The sequence below is a fragment of the Mandrillus leucophaeus genome, unplaced genomic scaffold (genome assembly GCF_000951045.1).
Source record: "Mandrillus leucophaeus isolate KB7577 unplaced genomic scaffold, Mleu.le_1.0 Scaffold248, whole genome shotgun sequence".
Taxonomy (NCBI): Eukaryota; Metazoa; Chordata; class Mammalia; order Primates; family Cercopithecidae; genus Mandrillus; species Mandrillus leucophaeus.
Window position 1 is genome coordinate 2,977,966 of NW_012102565.1, and position 13,431 is coordinate 2,991,396.

Here is a 13,431-nt window from a genome sequence, read left to right on the forward strand (position 1 = left end):
AGATGCTCTTTATTTCTTTCTCTTTTTTGATTGCTCAGGGTAAGACTTCCAGTACTATGTTGAATAAGAATGGTGACAATGGGCATCCTTGTCTTGTTCCAGATCTTAGAGGAAAGGCTTTAGTTCTTCCCCATTTAGTATGATAGTAGTTGTATATGATTTTTATTGTGTTGAGGTATGTTCCTTCTATATTCAGTGTCTGAGAGGTTTTTGTTGTTTTTGTTTTGTTCTGTTTTTTTGAGATGGAGTCTCACTCAGTCACCCAGGCTCTGGAGTGCAGTGGCATGATCTAGGCTCACTGCAAGCTCCGCCTCCCAGGTTCACGCCATTCTCCTGCCTCAGCCTCCCGAGTAGCTGGGACTACAGGTGCCCGCCACCACATCCAGCTAATTTTTTGTATTTTTGGTAGAGATGGGGTTTCACTGTGTTAGCCAGGATGGTCTCGATCTCTTGACCTCGTGATCTGCCCGTCTCGGTCTCCCAAAGTGCTCGAATTACAGGTGTGAGACACCGCACCCAGTCAAGTTTTCGTTGTTTTGTTTTTGTTTTTGTTTTTTTTTAATCATGAAGGGATGTTGGATTTTATCAATTTTTTTAGCATCAATTAAAATGATCTTTTATCCTTTATTCTGCTGATAGGATGTATCACATTGATTGACTTGCATATGTTGAACCATCCTTGCCACCCTTGCATAAACCCTGCTGAGTCCTAATAAATGATCTTTCTAATGTGTTGTTGAATTTAGTTTGCTAGTATTTATCAGGATTTTTGCATCAATGTTCATCAAAGATATTGGCCTGTAGTTTTCTTTCTTTCTTTTTTTTATGTGACTTTTTTTTTATCTGATTTAGGTATCAGGATAATACTGGCCCCATAGAATAGGTTTGCAAGTATTCCCTCCCCTCTAATTTTTGGAATAATTTGGGTAGGATTGGTATTATATCTTCTTTAAATGTTTGGTAAAATTCAGTAGTGAAACCATCGTGTCCTGGGTCTTAGTGTCCTTTCATGTACACAACTTTTAAATTTATGAAGTCTAATTTATTTATTTATTTATTTCGGTAGGAAGTCTCTGTGCTAATTTACTGGCACAAAAATGAAAAACCAACTTCCACTAAAAAATCATTCACTACTGTGTTTCCATATCAATCCAAACAAATTAGCCACCATTCCTAATCTTGGGGAATGAACTCTCTCCCACAGATTTCTCAAAAACATCATCAAATGCTCATAAAAAAAAAGCATTCCCATATGAGTCCCATGATCCTTAAATCCAGCTATTTCTTACTCATCTTTCAGCACTTGGCTTATATGCCACTTCCTTACAGAGGCCTTTACTCTGCTCACCAAGACAGACTGAGTGTCACTATTAGAGCCACTGTTGTGATTGTCAGGCAATTAACACCACCAGTCAAGGGACGATTGTGTCTACCACTTTCTCTTTTTCTATCTACACCCTAGCAGAGTGCTGAGTACATAGTGGGAACTCAATATATGTTTTTGTTTGTTTGTTTGTTTGTTTTTTTTGATGAAGTCTTGCTCTGTCACCCAGGCTGGAGTGTCGTGGTGCAGTGGTGTGATCTTGGCTCACTGCAACCTCTGTCTCCTGGGTTCAAGTGATTCTCCTGCCTTAGCTTCCCACATAGCTGGGATTATAGAAACATGCCACCATGCCTAGCTAATTTTTGTATTTTTTTTTAGTAGAGACAGGTGTTCGCCATGTTGGCCAGGCTGGTCAGGAACTCAGTACATGTTAAACAATCAAATGAATCCCCAACAACATTAATAAAATTATTGAGTCTCATGGGGCTGTTTCTTATATTATTTCTCAGATTCTAACAACTCAGGAATAAATAAGGAGTCATATTACCTCACCTCCTAAATGCAGCTCAGGAAATGCAATTGTATGGAAGGTAAAAAGACACATTCTCAACACAAAATTTTCTGATGGTCTGAATTTAAGTAGTACTTCAAGGATATATAGATCTTTCTTAGGTATTCCTTAAAAATATCTTTAATATATTTAATCTCAACTGAATAAGTATAGTGGCAGATGGTTCAATGTCACAGTTGCTGAGAAAAATGGACATGATTTTCCTTCAAGGTACTTTTGGGATATTCTTCACTACCCAGGTAAATGTGCAATGATTGTCCACATTCTATTTTAGGACGGCAAAATTAGATTTTCAAAAATTTTCTCTTTAGCAATCAAGGCCAAAAATATTGTGTGTGGGGGTGTGTGAATGTGTGTGTTTTACTTTTGGGAGGGGCTATAGGCAGTGGGTAGTGAGGGTACATGTAGCCTAAAGAGTCCTCCAGAGTCCTGCCTCAAACTCAGAAGGTCTGCTGTCTTTTAGTGTCTGTATAAGATGTATTTAAAGTGATCTTATCTTCTAATTTTCTAAATGGAAGCTTTAAACCTCCAGTCTGAAAAACACTGGTTGCAGAAATTTTGGCCTGGAAAACTCTTAAATCCAGGTAATAAAACATGTATCTTTCCCATAAGTTTCCCATGGAAATCTTTTTTACTTCTTCCCTTTCCTATAACCAGCTGAACTGCTACCCATGTGACCACCGCCCCCCCTCAGGAAGTTATGTAACCATCTGGATTTTGTTTTCCTTGTGTCAAAAATAAGAATGCTAATAGCATCTACTTTGCGTGGTTTTAAGCATACATGCAAAACCGACAGCAAAGTGGCCCACTGTGGTGCCTGGCAGAAAGTTGAGCAGAAAGCTCAGTAAATTTTGGTGTTCTTCATCCAAATTGGCTTTTCATCATAATGAGTAGATGTCTGTTTTCCTGCTTATCTGTAGGCTGCAGTATGAGTTTAGGCCCTATTATGTGCAGTGCTGGTATGTAGTAGTACAAAAGAAGAAGTAGTCACTTCATCTGGAGGAAGTCAGAGCAAATTTCTAAGAAGAGAAAAGCCTTATGTTTGGTTTTGGAGGTTGAGGGGTTGTTTAAAGGGTGGGAAAGGTGAGGTGGAATGGGGAAGATGGAGGAGTTCATGACTTTAATAAGGCCATATTCATGCCACAGTGCTCTGATTGCCAGAGCACTGTGCATAGTTTAGAGTCTTGACATAGTTTATCTTGGTCTGCTTTGCACCAGCCTTGCAAGGTGTGTACTGATGCATGCAGCAATGAAGACCAGAGGCAAGCTATGCTGCACTGTGGACTGGCCCACAGTGCACGGAAGGGAGCAGTGGGAAATGCAGTGCCAGAGCAGGGCCAGATTCATGGAGGCCCTTTTTATATACTAACAAAAGAAAATTCAAGTATCATACACAGAAAGATCAAAGGTAGGCCTTTGGTGAAGCAGTTGCATGGGTCTTACACTCATAAGGGTCCTGCTTGTGGTGCAGTGTTCTGCTGTTGCCTCTTTGAAATCCTTCATACACACAATCCTCACGTTGTACAGTAATACAGGATCTGAAAGATGACTGTGCAAGTGGAAATTGTGTAAAGTGATCTTCATCTATCTTTGGGGAAATGATTCTTTACTTTTTACATTTTTTTGTCAAAATCCTAAAAACTCCCTTCCCATCAGTTACAAATGTGTAGTAAGCAGAAAATAAACAGTAAAAATAATATTTACTTAGTGCACTGTAATTTAAAATATTAAAAACATTGAGAATTTAAATGTTTTTCTCCTTATACAAAACTCATCAAGAGTAGATTGAACAATACTTTTACATTTTTAGTGTTGTTCGATGTCTCTGAGAGATTCTTAAATGTCAATTTCTTTATGGCAGCATCACTTCCCCTATTACATCTCCCTCTTTGTCATCATAACCATTTTCTTCATGTCTGTTAACAGATTGGCTCCTGAACAGTGGCAGGGTCAAATTTCCCAAGGACAGCTATGTGTTCTGCAACTCAATTTTCTTTCCATTCAAATTTCACTTCCAGCACTACCACTTTTGATTTCTTTGCTGCATTTGCATCGTTGTGGGCTAATTCCTTCTTTTCATAAGCCAACTTTTTCAAATATCACACGTGTTCATCATGGGGCGATAAGGTGCCAATACAACTGCTTACTTTGCTGTTTGTATGTGAAAGCAGAGCTGCAGGGACCAATAACTGACTGACTTTGGAAGAAGCAATGTGATTGGTCAATGATCACGATGCGCATCTGTTATTTACACAGTGATTTGTAGACTGAAATCATTCGCAGTTAATGTACCAGGGTAGCTGAAACTTGAAGTGTGTTTTGTGGGGCTGGTGTAATTAAATGGTAGTAATTGATAGGCATGAACATTAGAACTGTACAAAGCAAAGGCTGCCTGTAATTTTGCATTTGCATTTGTGTTTTTTCAGTGATGCCAGTGGAACAATGGAGCATACTGAGGGCAGGGGAGACACACACAGTATTCATGGATACCACCAGTCCTTACCATGCCATTTACAGTATTTCTGCAATGACTCATGAGCACAGAATTATAGCAGCCCCTCTATGAGTGATAGCTCAGGAGGTTCAAGAGGAATAGAAAGAAATTGCATTACATCTAGGACTAAGTGAGAGTATCGCAGCCTCCAGAGACTACACTTTTCAAATGAACCAAAACTTGCACCAGATGTGGAAAGAAAGCAATCAAATTCTAAGACACAAGAATAACCAAGGGACCTAATCAACTCTTAGTCACTGTGTTACCTCTCTGTGTTAGTTGGCCCTTTTCACTTAAAATGGTAACATAGAAAGAAAGGAAAAGATAGGAAAGACATATATATATATTTTTCTATATATGTGGTTTTATACACATGCATATATATACAGACACACAGATATAGGTATGAAAAGCATGCAGGCATCAGTGTGAAGAATGAGTTGGGTTTAAAGCTCTTTTTCATTTATCAAGTGATAAACTGTAGATTCTGAGTAAGCTGAGATCACATAACAACCCCTCAGAACAAAAACACAACTAAAATAATGACAATCTTGTACTTCTGCAGTTCATTCATGTCGTAGAGAGTACAGTTCATGAACCCATAATTTCATCTCACTCTAGGGAAAACCTAATGACATGTTTTCTGGATAAAAAACTGAGTTGAAATGAGGAGATTTTTTTCAAGGATCAGCAAGTCAGCAAGTGCTAGCAATGAATTGTGAACCCAGGTGTGCCAGCAACTGAATAGTTTGCTCCAAGCCCAGTTCCTATGGATTATCTCCATATGAAAGATCACAAAATCACTGTGTCTCCACAAATCCTTTTCACACTAGGAGAGTGGCCACATGCTATAACACTTGCACTAAAGTCACAGCAATTTCTCCTTTACCTTTTCCACAAAAAGCCCACAACCAGCTCCTTAGACTGTTAAATATATTGTAATGCATTCATATGGAGTAATATTTTGTGATCTTTCAAAACAGAGAGATAGAGCTGTGCAGATATCCACTATTTTATTGCACTTAGCAAGTATTGTGTTTTTCACAAATTGAAGGTTTGTGGCAAGCCTGCATCAAACAAGTCTATCAGCATCATTTTAACAACAACATATGCTCACTTTGTGTCTCTGAGCCACATTTTAGTAATTCTCATGATACTCCAGGCTTTTTCATTATTATATCTGTTATGATGGTTTGTGATCAGTGATCTCTAATGTTACAATTGTAATTGTTTTGGGATACCGCAAGCCATGCCCACATAAGATAACCAACTTAATTGATAACTGTTGTGTGTTTTTGAGTTGCTCCACCCATTGGCCATTCCCCATCTCTATCTCTCTCCTTGGGCTTCCCTATTCCCTGACAAAAAACAATATGGAGATTCAGCCAACTAATAACCTTCTTATGGCCTTGAAGTGTTTAAGTGACAGGAGGAGTTGCATGTCTCTCACTTTAAATCAAAAGCTAGAAATGATTAAACTTAGGAAGGCGTATCGAGAGTTGAGATAGGGCAAAAGCTAAGCCTCTTCTTCCTAACAGTGAGCCAAATCATGAGTGCAAAGGAAAAAGTTATTGAAGTTAATTAAAAGTAAACTCAAGACAATACATGAATGACAGGAAAGTGAAACAGCCTTATTGCTGATATGGAGAAAGTTTGAGTAATCTGAATAGATCAAACCAGCCACAACATTCCCTCACACCAATGCCTAATCCAAAGCAAGGTTCTAACTCTCTTCAACTCTATGAAGGCTGAGAGAGGTGAGAAAGTTGCAGGAAAAAAGTTGGAAGCTAGCAGAGGTTAGTTCACGAGGTTTTCAGGAAATAATCTGTCTCTATGACATAATGATACAAGGTGAAGCAGCAAACGCTGGTGTAGAACCTGCAGCAAGTTATCAAGAAGATCTAGCTAAGATCATCGATGAAGGTGGCCACATTAAAAAAGCAGATTTTCAGTATAGACAAAGAGCATTCTATTAGAAGAAGATACCATCCAGGTTTGTCATAGCTAGAGAGAAGAAGTCAATGATTGGATTCAAAGCTTCAAAGACCAGCCAGACCAACATAGAGAAACCCCATCTCTACTAAAAATACAAAATTAGCCGGGCGTGGTGGTATATGCCTGTAATCCTAGCTACTTGGGAGGCTGAGGCAGGATAATTGCTTGACTGGGAGGCGGAGGTCATGGTGAGCGGAGATCGCACCATTGCACTCCAGCCTGGGTAACAAGAGCAAAACTCTGTCCAAAAAAAAAAAGCTTCAAAGGACTGACTGACTGTTTTATTAGGGACTGATTGATAACAGCTGGTGACTTTAGGTTGAGGCCACGTTGAGCATTAAATTGAATGCGCATTTACCATTCGGAAAATCTCAGGACCCTTAAGAATTATGCTAAATTTACTCTGTCTATGCTCAGTAAATGGAACAACAAAGAGTGAATAACAGCATATGGGCCTATGGCATGTTTTACTGAACATTGTCAGCCCACTGTTGAGGACTCCTGCTCAGAAAAAAAAAAAAAAAAAAAAAAAAAAAAGATTCCTTTCAAAATATTACTGCTCACTGACAATGCACCTTGTCTCCCAAGAGCTCTGATGGTGATGTATAAGGAGATGAATGCTGTTTTCACGCCTGCTAATACAACACCCTCCGCAGCCCATGGATCAAAGAATAGTTTTGACTTTCAAGTCTTATTATTTAAGAAATAAATTTGTGAGGCTATATCTGCCATGGATAGTGATTCCTCTGATGGATCGGGGCCAAATAAGTTGAAAACCTCCTGGAAAAGATTTACCATTCTAGATGCCATTAAGAACATTTTTGATTAATGGGAGGAGTTAAATCATATTAATATTAACAGGAGTTCAGAAGAGGTTGATTCTAACCTTCATGGATGACTTTGGGAGTTTCCAGACTTCAGTGGAGAATGTCACTACAGATGTAAAGGAAATAGTCAGAGAACTAGAATTATAAAATCACAAAAATATTAAAATATAAAATTGAAAATATTCGATAAGCCATGCCATAAGCAGATATGCTGTTATTCGGTGGGGCCCAAAGATGTGACTAAATTGCTGCAAATTCATGATAAAATTGAACGGTTGAGGAGTTGCTTCTCATGGATGAGCCAATAAAGTGGTTTATTGATATGGACTCTACTCCTGGTAAAGATGCTGTAAACATCATTGAAATGACAACAAAGGATTTAGAATATTACATAAACTTAGTTGGTAAAGTAGTAGCAGGGTTTTAGAATATTGACCGAAATTTCGAAATCAATTCTACTGTGGGTAAAATGCTATCAAACAACATAGCATGCCACAGAGAAATCTTTTGTAAAAGGAAGAGTCCACGAAAGTGACGAACTCTACTGTTGTCTTATTTTAAGAAATTGCCACAACCCCTCCAACCTTCAGCAACCACAACCCCGATCAGTCAGCAGGCATCAATGTTGTGACAAGACCCTCCACAAGAAAAATATTACAATTCACTGAAGGCTCAGATAATTGTTAACATTTTTAGTAATAAAGTATATTTTAATTGGCCGGGTGCAGTGGCTCAAGCCTGTAATCCCACCACTTTGGGAGGCCGAGATGGGTGGACCATGAGGTCAGGAGATCGAGACCATCCTGGCTAACACGGTGAAACCCCGTCTCTACTAAAAAAAACAAAAAAAAACTAGCCGGGCGAGGTGGTGGGCGCCTGTAGTCCCAGCTACTCGGGAGGCTGAGGCAGGAGAATGGCGTGAACCTGGGAGGCGGAGCTTGCAGTCAGCTGAGATCCAGCCACTGCACTCCAGCCTGGGCGACAGAACGAGACTCCGTCTCAAAAAAAAAAGTATATTTTAATTATGCTTTGATTTTCAAATATTATGTTATTGAATACTTGATAGACTACAGTCTGTGTACATATAAATTTTATATGCACTGGGAAACAAAAAAATATATCTGATTCACAGTATTTGAATGTTCACTTTATGGCCATGGTTTCAAACTGAACTTGAATTATCTTGGAGGTATGCCTGTATATGGTCACATGCATAATCAGAAAAATGTAACTAAAAGGAAAAACAAGAATCTAATGTATTTAAAGAGTAATGTTAAAAGTTATTGTTAAAAGAGTTAAAAATGTGAAAAGAGTAAAAGTTATTATTTTAAATGTTAGTTTAGCTCTTCTGCATTTGTAGTACAGACTACATGGAAAATAAAAGCCTAACAGAGCATGTGCCAGTTCTCTCTACATAAAACATTTTTGAGAGAAATTAAGACATAAATAGATGGATATACCATGCTCATGGATTATAAAACTCTGTTTTTAGGATATCTATTCTTAAATCAATCTGTAGACTGAACATAAACATAAAACACTCGCAGTCTTTTTTTTTTTAGAATTTGGCAAGCTAGCTAATTCTAAAGTATATAGATAACAGTTAAAGAATGTAGAATAGACAAAACCATCTTGCAAAAGAAAAAGTTGAAGTGATTATACAATATTTATCTTAATGGTAAAATAATCATTACTATTAGATATTTACATAATAGACAAATAGACAATGGAACATAATAAAAAGTCCAATAACATAAAATATGTGGTCAATTAACTTTTCTGAATTTCAAATATATGTCTGATTGTGTGTGTGTATTTATCTTGCTTAGTAAGCTTTTGGGATGTGTAGTTTGGTGTCCATCTGTCATCAATTTGGAAAAAATTTGGCCATTTTTTTCAAATATGTGTTCTGTGTCTTGTTCTCTCTTTTATATTCTCCTAGTATTTCAATTATATGAATATTAAAACCACTTAATATTTTAGCACAGTGTTTGATGTTCTTTTTCTTTCTAATTTTTCTTTGTGTTTAAGTTGAGATAATTTCTATTAACCAACCTTAATTTTTAGTTATTATTTCCTTGTCACAGTTGGCTCTACTGAATAATTCAGCCCATCAAAGTTGTTCTGTATTATGTTACCGTGTTTTTAATATTTAGCATTTTCTTTTGACTCCTTTGAGTTTCTATCTCTGCCGGCATTATCTATCTCATCCTGTGTGTTATCTATATTTTTCCTTTAACCTCTTTATATGTGTTATTAATCATCATCATATTACATTCCATGTTTGTTTGATAATTCCAACATCCATGCCATACTGCTGTTTGGTTCTGATAATTGTTTTGTCTCTTTAGACTGTGTTTACCTTTTTAGCATGGTTTGTAAACTTTTTGTTGTGTAGGGTAATAAATACTGAGATTAAATAAGCCTTTAAGAGTTGGGCTGTTTGATGTTTCTTATCCCTACAGGCAGTAGAGGCACGCAGTTTCTCTATTGTCCCTGGTTTTTCCTCTTCTCTTGATTTTGTGGCTTCCATTTGTTCTAGTCCTCAGAGAGAGTGACTTTCTTGCCCTTCTCCTAGCTTTAGTCTAGTGTTATTTTTACTAAAAGTTTACTAACATATTTCTAGGCTATGTGTGTTGGAAGAGAAAAATTCTCTAATCTTTTGATAAATTTACAGCCTTTGGGGTACATAATGGGCTACCTTGAGGGTGCAGGCCTTCAAAGATCCCTCATTCAGGGTTAAAACTTTCCCTGCAATCTAATTCATTCCTTGCATGTAGCTAACAACCTTTGAAATCTGTGCCTTTGGAGCCTTCTCCTTATAAATTATGTTTTTGTGTGTGTGTTTATTTTCTTGCCCGAGGTGACAGAGGAAGGGCATTTTGAGCAGTATTGAAACAGCGTAGAGTTCTCTCCCCTGAGTTGGGACTAAATTTCACTCTTATCTTGGGGAATAACTGGAATTAAGCCTTCTGTATTGTAAGGAAGAAAGGTTAGACAAGATTTCATGATGCCCATTCTTCCTCTTTACTGCCAGGGCCAGAGAGAGGTGAGGCCAGGGTAGGGAAGGAAAAAAGAGAGAAAGTGGAGAGGGAAGAGAGGAGTTGGGGAGTCCTCTTATGAGAGTGTGGGTTGGTGGAGTATATGGAAAAAAGCTTAAGAAAGTGTGACCCACCTATGACTGATGATTCAGGAACTTCTCGCCCTCGTGCAGCCCACACTCAGCCTCAAGTTTCATGTTCCTACAGGATTATGGGGTACCACGGTTTTCTCTTTAGATAAACAGATCTCATCTGCTTTATCTCTTCAGATGCATGTACTGCTCCATATGTTGAGGTGGTTGTTTGCTCTGTGATCTCGTTTATTTGATGGGTCCAGGAAAGGTCACTGATTTTTACATTGTCCAGCTTTTTTCTTGCTGTTAAGGACAGAGGTGATGACTTCCCATCTGTTACATGTCAGAGTTGAAAATGGAAGTCTACATCCTTAATTTTAAATAGAAATTTAATTTTCATTTAATAAAATTAATAAATATTTTACTTTATGGATTTTCATCTGGGAGTCAAAAATATAATCCTACAATTTATTCTATTAACTTATTATATTAACTTTACCCTGTTATATTTTATATTCAAACCACTAATATGCTGGAATCCACTAGGGAATGTGGTGAAAAGTAGGGAATCTGGGCTGGATGCGGTGGCTCACGCCTGTAATCCCAGCACTTTGGGAGGCTGAGGAGGGTGGATCTCCTGAGGTCAAGAGTCTGAGACAAGCCTGACCAACATGGAGAAACCCTGTCTCTACTAAAAATACTAAATTAGCTGGGTGTGGTGGCGCATGCCTGTAATCCCAGTTACTTGGGAGGCTGAGGCAGGGGAATCGCTTGAACCCAGGAGGCAGAGGTTGTGGTGAGCTGAGATCCTGCCATTGCGCTCCAGCCTGGGCAACAAGAGCAAAACTCTGTCTCAAAAAAAAAGGAATCTGTTTTTATTTTTCTTCACATATAAAATTTATTTTTCATACATTGTATATTTTACAGGCACTTATCTTCTCAGGTTTCTAGATGGTGGTTTTTCCTGTGACTTCACTCTCTAATGGGTCAAAGTCAAATTGTTCATTTTTATCTGTTAAATTTTTTTTGTTGTGAAGAAGGGAATGCCAACTTTTGAGGATTTAAAAGCCTGAGGTGAAATCAGAACAGTCTATTTAATTTTGATCAATGTACCACATCAACTCAGCAAAAAAGGTGAAATCTTTTTTAACTAATGGCACTAGAACAATTTAATCTCTCTGTGGAGATACATAGGTCCTGATCTCTATTTTTCCTCTGAAGAAAGAAGAGAGAAATGGAAAAGCTCATAAAAGAAAATGTGGAAGAATATATTCATGACATCCCATAGTTAGGTATTTTTGTACAGTACACACAAAAAGTTTTTAAGGCCAAAGATTATGAAGCTGGAGAAATTATGATTCAATTTCAGTTGAGATTGTCTTTGCTGGGGTGATGGGAACATGAGAGACTGTACGGATCTTTGACTTGCTACTTTTGCTATTTCCATATTATTGGAAGTTTACAATAAATACACATATGGTAATAACAAAATAAATAAATAAAAGCTAGTTCAGATAGGCAGAATACAGAGGAATATTAAAGCGGTGAAACTCTTCTGTATGATGCTGTAATGGTGCATACATGTCATTATACATTTCTCCAAATCCACAGAATGTACATCAGGAGTGAACTTTGGTTAACAATGTTGGATCATTGTAGATTCATCAAGTGTAACAAATGTTCCACGCTGATGGGAGATGTTGGTAGTGGGGAGTCTGTGGGGGTAGGGAGTGTGGATTAGGAGGTTTATGGAAAAATCTCTACATTTTTCACTCAATTTTGCTATGAGTTTTACATTACTCCCAAAAATAAAGTCCATCAAAACAAGGCCACTTTTGTGTCCAATAATCTTAAATTACTAAATTCAAATTGATTTTGCTCTTTCAAAAAGATTTGTACAAATATACATGTATTATCTCAGGAATTACATATGTGGTATTTCAAGTATACAGATTTCCAAGTTCCATTGTGAATTATTTTAAAACAAAATTCCTAAATTTTTTGTAAGTCTCATTGTAAATTATTTTTTAAAACTTTAATTTTTTGTTTTTAAAAAATCTTTTTATATCAATTCATTTTGCCAATACTAATCTTATTGTGCAAGGGGCATAGTTTGTTTAATGTGTGATGCAAAGTTCATAGATACACTAATTCCTTCCAGGAAACGTAAACACTTCATGTTAGACTAAACCAGATGTAAAGAATTTTTATTTTTGTTTTAAAGATAAGACAAGAAGGTCCCAACATTGTGGCTGTAGTAAGACAGTGTTGCCATGGAATAAAACATCAAGATGGTTATTGAAAAAACTTTCCCAATATGATTAAAAATAAGAAAATTCTTAGGTCCACAATGAATCACAAATGCTATTTCTCCCAGAGAAACCCAACACAGCAAGATTAACAGGCTCTGAGTCACATATTAAACACAACAAGGGCCCACTAAGTCATAACCTAACTCTATTCCAATCCAAGATCCAGGAAATTCTTCACCCACAAATTATCTTGTCATTTGGCCAAATCCTGTACTCATCACCAAATTTTTACTTATTTCAAAACTATTTCACTTTCCCAGAACTTGTGACTTTGTGAATCATCAGAAAATATTTTTTTTTTCTGATAATCAGGTATCTCTTTTCTTGTATGTAACATAGGAAAAGGACAAGGTCTATTATAGCCAGAAGCCTAGAACATTGTTATATACTAAGATTTATTTCAAGATTAAAAAGAAAGAGCTGACAAAAAGTAATAGGCCTGATAAATCAATTTACACATTCATTGATACCAATATCAAAACCGATGAAATACTATGGCTTCCTTTCTGATGATAAATGTCCTGATCCATCCCACATACAGAGGTCATACTGATGCTCTGGTTCAAGGTCACATGGTTGAATCTGCTGATTTTCCCCCTTGGTGTTGGCTTAGTGTTCTGAGCTATGTTCCCATACATTGCATAATGATCCAGGAGCTATAGAAATAAAATGTGTGGGTCTCTCATTTCAGTGAGGAGTCCTTGCAATGCCTACAGATTTTCAAGTCAGTTTTGACTTCAGGAACATATTATTATCCCTAGCTGTTGAAGAGAGTTTCTCTAGAAGGGATTTT